The sequence below is a fragment of the Phocoena phocoena genome, chromosome 21 (assembly GCF_963924675.1).
Source record: "Phocoena phocoena chromosome 21, mPhoPho1.1, whole genome shotgun sequence".
NCBI classification, from domain to species: Eukaryota; Metazoa; Chordata; class Mammalia; order Artiodactyla; family Phocoenidae; genus Phocoena; species Phocoena phocoena.
In genome coordinates this window covers 35,043,956-35,058,207 of record NC_089239.1, presented here as the reverse complement: position 1 = coordinate 35,058,207, position 14,252 = coordinate 35,043,956, and positions in this window count along the sequence as shown.

Here is a 14,252-nt window from a genome sequence, read left to right as displayed (position 1 = left end):
GAGAAGCTTCTGTCCCCACCGGGACAGACATCATTTGAGTGGAGGAAGTTTTCTGGATGAAACAAGATAAGAGGGGAACCTCAACATCAGATGCCCTTTGTCCTCTGCTGGAGGAACCCCACTCTCCCTTTGGTCCAGAAGAATTTCTTGAAAAAGGAAAACACCTTGATAATCTGCCTCACATGAAATCAACTTTAAAGATAGTACCCGGTCCCTTTCATCTTGGCAGATAATTCTTTCTGAGGGTAATCTGAGTCACTTCCTTTTGCAGTCTACAGATAAAAATGGAGAAAACATAAAGAAATTTTATACCTATCAAATATATTTTACTATACAGACGATCGTGTTTTATCTTGGTGGTAGAGTTTCCAAAGTGCCCTCACATCTTAAAGAAGTAACTGAAGGTCAGAGAAGTCCAGACCCAAAGGTGGCCTCGATCTCATCCCCCAAATGTGATGTACGTTCGCTACTAATTATAGCCAATGCCAAGAAAACACTCTTCGTGCTACTTTGTGGTCAGTGGCACTAGTGCCCTGTTTCCTCACGACGTCCCCTCCATCGGGGCGGCACACCTGTGAGATGCTTCCCTGACTCCACCCTGGAGGAGTCTCTGAATGGGCTGAGCCTTCTCGGACGTGAATTCCAACCCATCCTCAAGCTCGAGCCAGACTTACAGCAATCAGTGAAACCCGGTCTCTGCCACCAAAGAGGTGAAAACCAAGCTGTGCTCATCCGGGCCGACGGTCCACAAACCGAGGATACAGCTGTGGAGAATTCTCACAACCTCTGGTCCGTTGTTCCCAGAGGCCTTTGGAAACCTAAACATCTATTCCCTTGAATGCCTAACCCTCCTGACTTTCTTCTTTTACTCCAGACCTCACCCATTAGGAAAGGAGCCCAGCTTGACTGTGGCCCATACAGCTTCCTGTCCTGCCACCTGTCCCTGGGGGCTAGATGGCTAAATTAGGTTTTTAAAATTATTATACTTTATCGTTTAGACCATTTTAGGACCGTATCTGAACTGAGCAGAAAGCATGGAAGGTTCTCGTATACTCTTTTCCACACAGAGCCTCTCCCCGCATCAACATCCTGCACCACTGCAGTCTGTTGCCATCGATGAACCAACACTGACGTATTGTTGTCAACCAGAGTCCGTAGGGTTCACTCCATGTTATACATTCGATGGGTTTTGACGAATGTATCATGACACGCATCCACCACTCTAGTATCATACACAGTAGTTTTACTTCCTAAAAATCCCCTGTGCTCCGCCTACTAAACGAGGTTTTGCATCAAACTGAGTCCCCCAGAGTATCAGTGCTGTCACCCCCAGACTCTGAGCCTCAATCGTGCCCTGAGATCCTGCCTGACAGGTCCCACTGTCTTGGATTCCACTAGGTGTCGTGAGCATGAAACAGGGGCAGGCCTGTTACTCTACACGGTTGAAATTACTTGGGACTAGTCCTGCGGCTGGACCTGCAGCTCATCCTGGTTTCCTTCTCTTCCTGCTTATGTCCCACTTTTAAGCCCTGCAGCTGAGTACGGCATCCATGTCTTCAGACCCGCTAGCACTGACCTGCCATAACGGAGCTCATCATCACAGACTCAGTTTATTTTCATGTTGAGTCGACTGGATTGTCCGATCAGTTCATTAAACTGCTGTTTCTCCCTTTGAATTCACAATTTTTAGGGAAATAGCTTGTGGTGCTTTCGGTCACGAGCGGTCCCATGCACAGACAGGATAATTAATTCCCGTACTATCACTGAGAGAAAGCTTTAGGGCTTGGAGCTGGAGCAAGAAAATTGACTTTCAAAGGGTTGGGACATCTCTCCCAGATCTTTGCTGCCTCTGTGTCCCAAAGCCATCGCGAATGGAGGTCTGAAGCCGCGGCCTTCTCTTCCCACACGCCACCACCAGCAAGGCCCACACACAGTGCCGAATCTTTAGGTCACCACTTGCAGCCAAGTCCCTAAGTCATTCTCTCTTCTCATTTTCTTTCTTTGATTGGCCCAGAGAGGGCAGCTGGTGATTCTATGAGGTGGGCCAGGAGCCAGGGTGGGCAGGTAGACAGGTCAGTAGCTGTGAAGCCCCCCAGGTAAGAACTGCCAACGAGAGATGAGGGGATACTGAAAGGTGGGGTAGGGATTCCCCGTGTCTGGACTGTCAAGCCAGCCCCGCATGTTTAAGTTTGTCTGTGAAAATAAATCTCCCAATGACTAAGGAAGGGTCAGACCCTGCCAGGGTTGTATGAGCATATAATAGAACAAACCAGCAGTCTCTGGAAGATACCCAAAGCAAGTCAGTTCTAACCTTTTCTGAGAGAATAAAAAAAAAAAAAAACAAAAACCCTGCACTTCTGAGTAGAGCAGCTGTCCACTGTTATACATAAAGGTAAATACATATGGGGACAAACTGAGGGTATATACACGTGGATATGCTCTCTGTGAGTGCAAATTTGATTATGCTAAGTAAACCAGCAAGGATGACTATCTTACATTTCCTTTGTACATACGTTTCTCAGTAATATACAATAAGCGTTCGATTTACAAAACAGAAGCAACTGAAATTTATGGGGTGTAAACAGCTCAAGTGTATGAACATTTGACTGACGACACAGGGAGGCCCACCTGTCCGCATCTGCAGTCTTTTCAACCATGGCCACCAGCCGCTTGGGAGTCTGGTAGTGTGGCTTGGGAGCGTGTGTGTGTTTTTAAGAGCTATCTGCCTCAGAGAATCTGCATCATTTTCTCCTATAAGGAGTGGATTTTCTTTCTTTAAAAGTTTCAGTGAAACACGATCTCTTAAAAGAAACATAACTCAAAATCACTAACCCCAAAGACGGAAAGCGTTTGGAAAGATGTGTTTAAGACGAGTCTGACGTTTTTATACCTCATCACTTCTAGGAATTCTTTTTTTTTTCTCTCTCCTGAAAAAGCTCCCATCTGATAAATGACTTATTCTATATCCCAAGGGAAAAAAATTGAGGCCCTTAAAGGCTCCAACCAAGCCACTGCTGTCTTTTTTTTTTTTTTTTTAATGTTTTGAATGGTACGGTAATTAAACCAAGTTCTGGGCAAGTCCCTCTACTTCACCAAGACTTCTTTTCATTTTCTCAGATATTCCTTGGAGGACTGTTATATATGAATAATATACTCATGGATGCCTGTTAGCAGCTAGGAGAGGTCACAGGTAGATTTTCGAACCTTACCTTCTAGTTCTCTGTCTCTCTCATTCTAGTAATAAGATGTTTGTTTATAGTCGCTAATCATCTTCCCCCTGTGCCCCTTCGTGTCCCCCAGCTACATCCTCTCACTACACATTCTCCTTGCCAGTGGTAAGAACAGTTATGTGGCATTAGCAAGAAACAGGTAAGAACCTCTGTTGCATCCCTCTCTTAGGTGCTAGACTCTACTGCTGAATATTGTCACGAAATCGAAAGAGGTTCCACATGTGTACCCTAATAAAGTGCTCAGAATTACTGTTTATTACATTGCGAAACTTAAATGGAAGTCAGAATTACGAGAGAAGTCCCAAGAGATTCATGATAATGTTGTCCATGCGCTTATGACTGTCAGTTACAGAGAGAACGTCTACTTCTGACCACTGGGATGGTTAGCCTTCTCTATCACCTCTAGCAGAATGAGAGAATCTTGGAGTTGGAAGTGGTCATTTAGTTCGGTGTTTTTCAGATTTTGGAACACGGTCCATTATTGAGATGTGAAGTCAGTCTAGCAATTGTATTAAATTGTATTTAATCTAGCAGTTGTATTAAAGAAATGAAAGTGGTCCAGCCAGACTAGATAGAATATATGAGTGGACTGTGTATAAGAAGGGTATTATTTTGAGAACATTTTTTTAAGTTATATATACTTATGTGCATGAATACTCATAATGTAAAGTGTCTTTCTTACTGTGGTTCACAGTTAAAAGAAAAACAAAAAACGGAAAGCCACTGCCTAGACGACCCCTCTAGGTGATGCCTTTTAACTGCACTAGGTAATGGTCCTCTGCTTCCCTCCCCCGATAGGGCGCTATTTAAATATCCACTTGAACCTCACCAGCGGTGATGAACTTATCTACTCACGTAATAGGCAATTTTACTTTCGGCTCGAATTGTTACAGGTCTTTCTTGTAGTGAGCCAAAAATCTGTACCTGTACCCTATTAGGTGAGGTTTTCATCTTCCGAGCACCACAGACTCATTTTCTACCCCTTCCACAGGACTGCCCTTTCGGTATTTGATGACGGCTATCATTTTCCCATTGTTCTATTTTCTTCGGCAACTCCTCCTGCGGCATCTTCTATAACCCTCCTGAGCATATCATACCTCTTGTCTTGAAGCAGCAAGTATGTCAGCGCCTTCGTGAGAAAGGATGCTTAGAATTCAGTACAGTTCTCCGTGTTTGACTTAACAAACCAGAGCACCGAGGGAATACCATCTTCTTGATTTTGATACCATACTTCTTTTAATCTGGCCCAAAAGAATATTCATATTTTTAGCCATATCATACAGTTGACTATTACCAAATTTATAGTCAACTAAAATGTAATTTTCATAGCTATTTCTGCTAAGTCTCACTGACTACTCCCTGAAATTTACTTAAATATTGTTTTGAGGGGAGAAGGAGTGTCGGTTGAGGGTTACATCTATTCTTGTTAAAATGTATACCTATTGTTTAAGCTTGTGCAGATCTTTTTTTTTTTGGCTGTACGCGGGCCTCTCACCGTTGTGGCCTCTCCCGTTGCGGAGCACAGGCTCCGGACGCGCAGGCTCAGCGGCCATGGCTCACGGGCCCAGCCGCTCCACGGCACGTGGGATCTTCCTGGACCGGGGCACAAACCCGAGTCCCCTGCATCAGCAGGCGGACCCTCAACCACCGCGCCACCAGGGAAGCCCGATTGGACTTATTTTTGGTTAGCAAGAAGCAATATGAAAGAGTAATGAGTGGAAAGCGAAAAACAGGGAGGGAGCTTGCAGATTTACTAAGTTTGACCATTAAAATCTGCAAGCAAATAAGTCTGCTATTTATTGAAGCATAAAAGACATTAGGTACTGATGCTTCAAGGCAAAATAAGAAGATAATACTCCAGTTTCCTGGTCTCTATCTCATAGGATTTGAAGACTCTCCTTCATTTTTCTCTTCTTTGATATCTGGAGGTCTGGACATCATGATGACTTTAAGAATTCAAATAAGATTTATCCATTACTTAGTGCTGCAGCTGCAACAACCTTTAATTTCAACCCTTTCCTCTTCATCCATCCCAATACCTATGCACCTGCAAGTCCAACCAGTCATCACAAGAATGAAAAATGCAAAGCTGGGTTTTGACCTATGGTCACTTAATCTTCGACAAAGGAGGCAAGAACGTACAATGAGGAAAAGACAGTCTCCTCAGCCAGTGGTGCTGGGAAAGCTGGACAGCCACTTATAAATCAATGAAGTTAGAACATACCCTCTCACCATACCCAAAAGTAAACACAAAATGGCTAAAAGACTTAAACACAAGACATAACACCATAAAACTGTTAGAAGAGAGCATAGGCAAAACATTCTCTGATATAAATTGTACCAATGTTTTCTTAGGTCAGTCTCCCAAGGCAATAGAAATAAAAACAAAAATTAACAAACGAGACCTAATGAAACTTACAAGCTTTTGCACAGTAAAGGAAACCATAAACAAAACAAAAAGACAACCTAGAGACTGGGAGAAAATATTTGCCAGTGATGCAACCAACAAGGCTTAATTTCCAAAATATACAAACAGCTCATACAACTTAACAACAACAACAAAAACAAACAACCCAATCAAAAAATGGGCAGAAGACCTAAAGAGACATTTCTCCAAAGAAGAAACACAGATGGCCAAAAGGCACATGAAAAGATACTCAACATTGCTAATTATTAGAGAAATGCAAATGAAAACTACAATGAGGTACCACTTCACGTCAATGAGAATGGCCAGCATTAAAAAATCTACAAATAAGAAATGCTAGAGAGGGTGTGGAGAAAAGGGAACCCTCCTACACTGTCAGTGGGAACGTAAGTTGGTGCCGCCACTGTGGAAAACAGTACGGAGGTTCCTCAGAAAACTAAAAATAGAAGTACCATATGATCCGGCAATCCCACTCCTGGGCACATATCCAGACAAAATTATAATTCAAAAAGATACGTGCACCCCTATGTTCATAGCAGCACTATTCAGAATAGCCAACACATGAAAACGACCTAAATGCCCATCAACAGATGAACAAAGAAGACATGGTACATATGTACAATGGAATACTACTCAGCCATAAAAAAGAATGAAATAAAATGACATTTGTAGCAACATGGATGCAACTAGACATTATCATACTAAGTGAAGTAAGTCAGAAAAAGACAAATACCATATGATATCACTTATATGTGGAATCTAAAATATGACACAAATGAACCTATCTATGAAACAGAAACAGAACCACAGACATAGAGAACAGACTAGTGGTTGCCAAGGGGGAGGGGGGTGGGAGAAGGTAGGAGCGGGAGTTTGGGATTAGCAGATGCAAACTGGTGTATATAGAATGGATAAACAACAAGGTCCTACTGCATAGCACAGGGAACTGTGTTCAATATCCTGCAGTAAACCATAATGGAAAAGAATGTACATATATATGTATATCCGTATAACTGACTCACCTTGCTGTGCAGCAGTAGTTAACACAACATTGTCCATCAGCTATACTTCAACAAGAAAGCTGGGTTAGGAACGGGAGGGAAAAGGGATATTCTGCACCTCTATACACTAGTGGTCATGTGTTACGAAGCTCACAAAAAATTACATGACAGGTAGTTGCATTATAATTTTGCTGATGAGGGAGCCACTGTCAAGGATAAAATTATTCCAAGGTCACGTATGTGCCAGAATGACTGTATCTATGTGTGTGCCTCTGTATGTGTTTGTTAAATGAAGATTCCCTGTGTATATATGTGCATATGTGTAATGAGCAGCTGATTTTCAAGTGAAGAAAAATACAAACTCCTAGAAAAAGTTCAGAGCAATTTAAATTCTTCATTTTAAATATTAGTCATGGAAAACATATGTCTAAAGGCTGTGACATTTCAGTGAATGTGTGAGAGGCCTAATATAAATGCCATTTATAACTGGAATCTAAAATATTAAATTACTCTTCAATGAAACATATGAGTAATAGTAATTTCTCCACATACAGGGGGTAGACATTATTACTGCCCATGAGACGGCTAGACCAACCTTTGATTATCAAGATACAATTAATATACAAGGGTGACACATGTGTGTCATGTATCCTCAGGGCTCATAAGTATAAAAATAGTAACACACTGTGAAAGTAATGGTAAGACTTGGAGGTCCCATTATTATGAATTCACTTGACGTTCACTGCAGTCACACTGGTCTTAACGAATTCATGTGGCATGTGCCTACTATCTGTACTTTCAAACACACTCCACTGTAAATCAGTCTAATGCATTCAGAAAAACTATGCCTTTATATGTTAAAAAAAAAAAAAAGGAGCCCTTGAAATCATACATTGAAAAGTTACAGATTGCTATTTTATTTTTCCGGCAAGAATTACTGTAGGTAAAGAGCAAATAACTTTGTTTCATCATAAAAATATATTTTACTCAATCTTTAATGGCATTTGGCTTCTGAAGACGCACACTTAAATAGATACGTGTACAACAGAGCATTCAGGGAAAAAACATTAATACGTGGGTGAATAGTGAGGAATTTTAATCATAAGTAGACAAGCACAGTCAACACTGAAGGGAAGGATAAATACTGAATAGCTTTCAAATAGTGCACAGTCAAGGACTGCGTGTTGTCTACAAAACACAGATACGGCATCTGCCAACACCAGGCTCTTCTTCTGTCCCCCAGGTGTACAGTCTTCTACTCTGCTATTTTTTTCCCTTGGACCTGCTCAGATTTCTTTGAGGCTCGGTGTTCATTTTTGTGATAGCTCTAAGTGATCACAAAATATATTCAATTCCTGCTTGCTAGTGACTAGGACGTGATATCTCCTGTGGGTCATTTTCTGGTCATTCGCCCTGGCAGCTGGCAGTAGGCCCTGAATTTATTTGGGGGGATATCTTGTCTCCAAAAGTAAACAGTAAGCACCTCAAGTAAACTAGATGAGCAATGTTTCACGGGTGTTTTCTTTATTTGTCTTGTCCTACCCTTCCAAAGTGCTTGGTGCATTGCTGGACATTCCTAGCTTCATGCTAGCTCCAAATTTCTTGTGTGATAAACACCTGGATTTAACTTTTAAAAATCTCTCAACCACCCCATATTTTCCTGTGAGAATTTTTGTCTTGGTTGCCGATCTTGTTTCTTTAACAGATTACACTCCTTCCGCATTTTCCATGCACACACAAACACGCAAAATCTACTGTACCTCCTCAAATCTCCTTAAATCTAGAGAGTTTCATTTTTTGTTCTACATCAACTTTACACACAAAGCCTCGTCATCGTACAACAGTGCTGAGATCTCAATATCTTTTAAAATCAATCCATATATCTCTGCAGTATATGCTAAATGTTTGCAAAGGACCTGCCATAAAGTAACTTTGGGTCTAGTGTGCAAATCAGCAATGACTTCATCTAGCGATCCTTTGTCATGATGGAGTAAAACAGGGATGGATGCTTTGGGATCTCACTGCAGCAGGGTAAAGGGGAGTGTAAGGAGGTTTCCTAGAGAGAGATCACTTTTCAAGACATTTTTTTCTCTGAGATACTGAAGGCCTCCAGAACATTGTAGGCATTGTCACTGATGTCAGAATGGCTGTACTCTCAAGTCTGTGACGAATTTCTTTTACTCCCTTAGTTTGCAGCCTAGATGTAACTTATTCCTGGAACTCTTCAGTTTGCCCTCGCAAAGCCATGTTTAGAGACTATGGTTCCTCTACGTTGTAGTTCTTATTCTCTAAAGACTTGTTTGTCTTGATAGTTAACTAAACCGTGAACTCAGGGAAGAAACAAGCTAAAGCCATGTTGATTTTCCTTGGGTTCCTAATATTGAGCTCAGTGTCTGAAACTTAACAGATCCTCAAAAAGTCACTTTCAGTGGATGAATGACATAGTGATGGCGTTTGAGTTGAACATCCAAGAGAAAACAGAAGAAAACTGGTTAGAACAAGAGGGTATGTGAGGCTGAGGTAGAGACAGGGGATGGGAGTTGGGGAATAATCTGAAAAGATGGCCCTTGAATGACACGTGGGAGTTTCTGACCGTCTCCTCTAAGATCAGGAAGAAGACAAGGACATCCACTCTCACCACTATCATTCAACATAGTTTTGTAAGTCCTAGCCATGGCAGTCAGAGAAGAAAAAGAAATAACAGGAATCCAAATTGGAAAAGAAGAAGTAAAACTATCATTGTTTGCAGATGACATGATACTTTACACAGAAAATCCTAAAGATGCTACCAGAAAACTACTAGAGCTCATCGATGAATTCAGTAAAGTTGCAAGAAGTTTCAACGATATCTTGAAGATTAAAGGGAAGCATTAGAACATTTTAATTGGGGAAATGACATAAGCACATGGTATTTTTAAAAGATGCCTCTAGGGCCTCCCTGGTGGCGCAGCAGTTGAGAGTCTGCCTGCCGATGCAGGGGGCGCGGGTTCGTGCCCCGGTCCGGGAGGATCCCACATGCCGCGGAGCAGCTGGGCCTGTGAGCCATGGCCGCTGAGCCTGCGCGTCCGGAGCCTGTGCTCCGCAACGGGAAAGGCCACAACAGTAAGAGACCCGAGTACAGCAAAAAAAAAAAAAAAAAAAAAAATGCCTCAAGCATGGGCATGGAAGGTAGATTGGAAGGAAATGAGTGGCTCTCTGGTGACAAATCAAAGTCTATTTTACCTGTTCAGGTGAGAAATTATGAAGCCCTCAATGGAGAGGCGAGCCAAAAAAAAAAAAAAAAGACGAGACAGATAAAGGGATTTTGGCAGAGGGAAACTCCTCAGTGTCTGATTAGATGCTGAAGAGAAGGAAAACAGAGGAAAATACACTTATGTACAAGACCACGAATAGAACATGATTGCAAGGACCATGAGAAAAGAGGAAGCAGACTGTGGCAGGCTTGGCTTTTCAGTTGTTGAACTTCTAGGTGGTGATTATGGCAGTTAAGCAGAAAAGGGCCGTGGACAGCTGAGAAGGAATATATCAGAGTCATTAACAGCAAAGATTCTGGAACTAGACTGCTGGGTTCAAATCTTCATCCCGCCACCAACGATGTGTGTAACCTTGGGCGAGTTACTTAACTGCTTTGGGTCTCAGCTTTCTCATTTATAAAATGGGAAAAATAACAGTGTCCACCTTACAGGGCTGCTATGAGGACTAAATGCTTTCGCTTGTATAAAGTAAAAGCCCTTGAATACTGCCTGGCACAAAGTAAGCTTTATATAAATATCCGACGTTGTTGTTCTTGTTGTTCCATGGAGGTACTGAGCTCTGCAGAAAAATCTGGAATGAATATATAAATTTTGGAGTATTGACACAAAGGTGAATATCAAAGTTTAGGGATGAAATAGATCAAAATATACAAAAAATAACCTTTCTCTGTAACTTTAAACCACCCTTCTCTCCAGGGACTGCAAAGCTTCACGTGTCAAGAACTACTAACACCATCTTCTCTTGGTTCCCTTACTCTTCTGGCATGCTTGCATTTGCAGATCTAGGATGTTTTGATGTGTGAGTTCTGACTTAGAATTTTTACACATTTAGACCAAAATCTCCCTTGCGCCTATTCTTCATTACGCCTCATCTTCATGCTCTGATTTCGAGCACTCAAGTGCACAATGTACTAAACACGTTCTTACCTTTGCTTATATTTGAATTTTTTTGGGGGGCGGGGGGAACTTAGAAGTAATCAAACGGATGTATATAACCCATTTCTTTCTGGTTACTGTAGCCAATATATTTAATGTCTCTCCCTCCCTCTCTCTTACACACACACACAGAGTTTAAAAGAAGTAAAGGTGTTATCTCCATAACTGACTAGAGAAAGTAGCATTAAATAGATTTGTGAAATGTATAGTTTCACGAACAAGTACAGTTTTAAGAGAACTAAAGATTGTCTAATCTAGCTCTTACATTACAGATGTGAACTGTGGACCCAGAAGGATTACGTGACGTGCCTATGATAACACGAGAATTTGTCTGCATGCTGCATTTTACAATACAATTTAGCTGGAATACAAAATCTGTAGTACAGAGAGAGACTCTATGCCCAATTGTGTATCTAAAAATATTCACTATGAAATCATAATTTTTATCACAGCTAAAGATGTTCACAATATTTTACTGAAAGCACTTTTATGCTAATACAAGACACACACACTTGCCAGAACTACATTCCACCAGACTTATTATCTGTACTTATAAAAGCTTTATCAATAAGACAACTGTTATGTTTGTTTCTATACTGTCAGTACACCTACATTTACTATTTCATTTCATTCTTACAGTGTCTCTGTTATTCAAAAAGGGATGAACTGAATTTCTATAAAATGTTCTTTTGGGACTTGCTAAAACACATGGTATTTTGTGAAAAAGAGAAGCAGTATTTAGATTTTTATCAAAGTTGTGTACAAGCTTAATTTTATTACAACTTTAAAAACTTCCCAAATTAAAGAGGTCTTTTTCAAGAACTGTGGGATAGACTTTCTCATACACACACACACGCCTGTATGTCAGGATTCAAGCACTAAAAAAATATTATTAATGACTGTCCAGACAGTATAGAAGCAACTCTATATTTGTGTAACAGTAAGTGGGAAATAATAAAACAACCAGGAAGTTTCTCTAGCACCACGAAGAAGAAAGACTAACCATCCCCTAGGTTTGTTCAGCCATATATACTTTTGCTTCCAAAATGACATTCACTACATAGATTAGGAGAAGTGATGAAAGAAACATTAACATATGATTTTCAATTTTTAAAAATTCATAAAGTATGTTAAGGAAGTGGTATTCACTTTTTCTTTGTTAAGACCAAAGTGTCAGAATATTTTAAGTGAACTGATTTACATAAGTAGATAAATTATTAATGTAGAAAACTACAAATTAATGTCCACTTTTCTGGCTTAAAAGCAAAGTCATACCTAAAATAATATATTTTAATAGCACTCATCTGTGCAGACTTCCAACAATGACTTTCAAGACAATCATTACTTAGTACCATTCAACAGCCTTCAAAAATGATTAATTGGCAGTACTATCTCTGCATCTATTTTTTTTTTTAAAAGAAGTCCTAAAATACGTATCTCACATAATGGGAAATTCTACCTGTTCCTTACTTTGTCAAGGAATAATTTTAAAATGCATATATTTATATAATATAGTTCAGGAATGTAAGAACCCATCTTTCATTATCTTTTCCTAGGGTTTTTAAAATTTTTATTTTTTTCTGAGAATTGGGATAAGAGAAGCAGACAGAATATGTGGAAATACATATGAGAAAATATATATAAAATCAATTTCTATTTTATTTGGAATAATCCACATATGTATCAATATTTACTTTAGAGTGACTCTATTTATACTTCATAATGTGAACATGAATTATCTCTTCATTTTAAAATAGTGAATTCAACTTTTATTTCTATTTTATAATAAAGAAGCCTAAAATCAACAACCAAGTAAAATTGTAAGCTTGAATCTTAATATAACCTTTCCTGTTCAACAGGGCATTTACCATTCCATGCCATCTTGATGAAGTGAATATGTGTCAGATTTACCAGAATACTCAAAAATCCAATTTTTCTTTTTTTTAAGAGAGACCATAAATGGCATTCCTAAACCATCAAGTCTTGGAAAGCATTTTAAAGAACAATCTTACAGACAGAATCAAAATTACTTTGCAAGACACTAACAAATAATTTTAATTTTAAAATATGTTCAATGGCAGGTTTGTTTTATATGCAAAATGTAAAACTACATTTTTGGGGAAGGATGGGAGATGGAATGCCTTGACAATTTCAAGTCATCAGAGAGCATACTTGAAAATTCTGAAGACAGATGGAAAATTATTTGCTCCATAGCACAAGACTCTGGAGACACATCAAAGGGTACAAGTTCTGCACAGCCTACATCACATGATGGATCCCTATTTTTAAAAATAACATGACTGCTAATAATGACAGAGGTTATCATTGCTAACAATAGCTACCACTGTTGTTATTATAATTCTTACCGACATGCAAGATGTTCCTACCAAAATGATTTGCTGTACTCATGCTAAGAATCAGCACAAAAAAGGAAGAATTTCTGTAGTCCTATTTGAAAACGCCATAAAAATGACTACAATGAATTCTGTCCTCTTGCCCAGATCAGGGCAATTGACACAGTGCATTCTTTCCAAACGGAATGCCATGACTTCCTGTACTGACCAATTTTACTGGAGTAGGACAAACTGAGGCCGTTTAGACTCATAAAGATGTTTGCAGCATTTAAGCTGTCCCAGATACATTACTGACTGGATGGATGCCTCAGCACGTCCTTGTGGGCTGCCACAGATAGGCAAAGTGCAACCTGTGGATGGCAAACTACCAGCTGGTGGTACTGGGTCATCCCCAGGTACACATGAAAAATATTCCCTCATCAAACTGCAAACAAAAAATAGGTTATCTGAATATAAATTATAATCTCAACTTGGTGCAAGCATACTAAAATACAAATAGCTAAATTAAGATGAAGAATTTTACTGAACCTGATCTCAGATCAACTGCTTTGGAAATATTACAAATGGCATTACTGAACCAGAAATGTACCCTGATGGATAATTTACAAGTGGACAAAATAATTACAAATGTGTACTATGGTTAGCTGAAAATAAGGTTTTCCATGAACTCTGCTTAAAATCAGGATTGAAAAAAGGTAAAATTAGCTATTTGGAGAATCTTAACAAATGACAGCTTCCCGTAACTGGAATTTCTAATTATATACGCACCCCGAAGCACACAGATATATGTTGTTAGACTGTTGCCTACTATACTATTCCATTTGTGCAAATATTTTATATAACTTTTAAAAATAAGCAATCAGCTTTCCAGGTGATTTAAACAGAGCCCAGATCAAATGCTGAAATTCCTGAACTAGGATTGTGACTGTAAATAAATTACTGAAAGTAAAAACAAAACAAACCCCACATGATTGTAATTTAAACTGCTTAGATTTGCACGGGGATTCCGGGAAGATGGCGGAAGAGTAAGACGCGGAGATCACCCTCCTCCC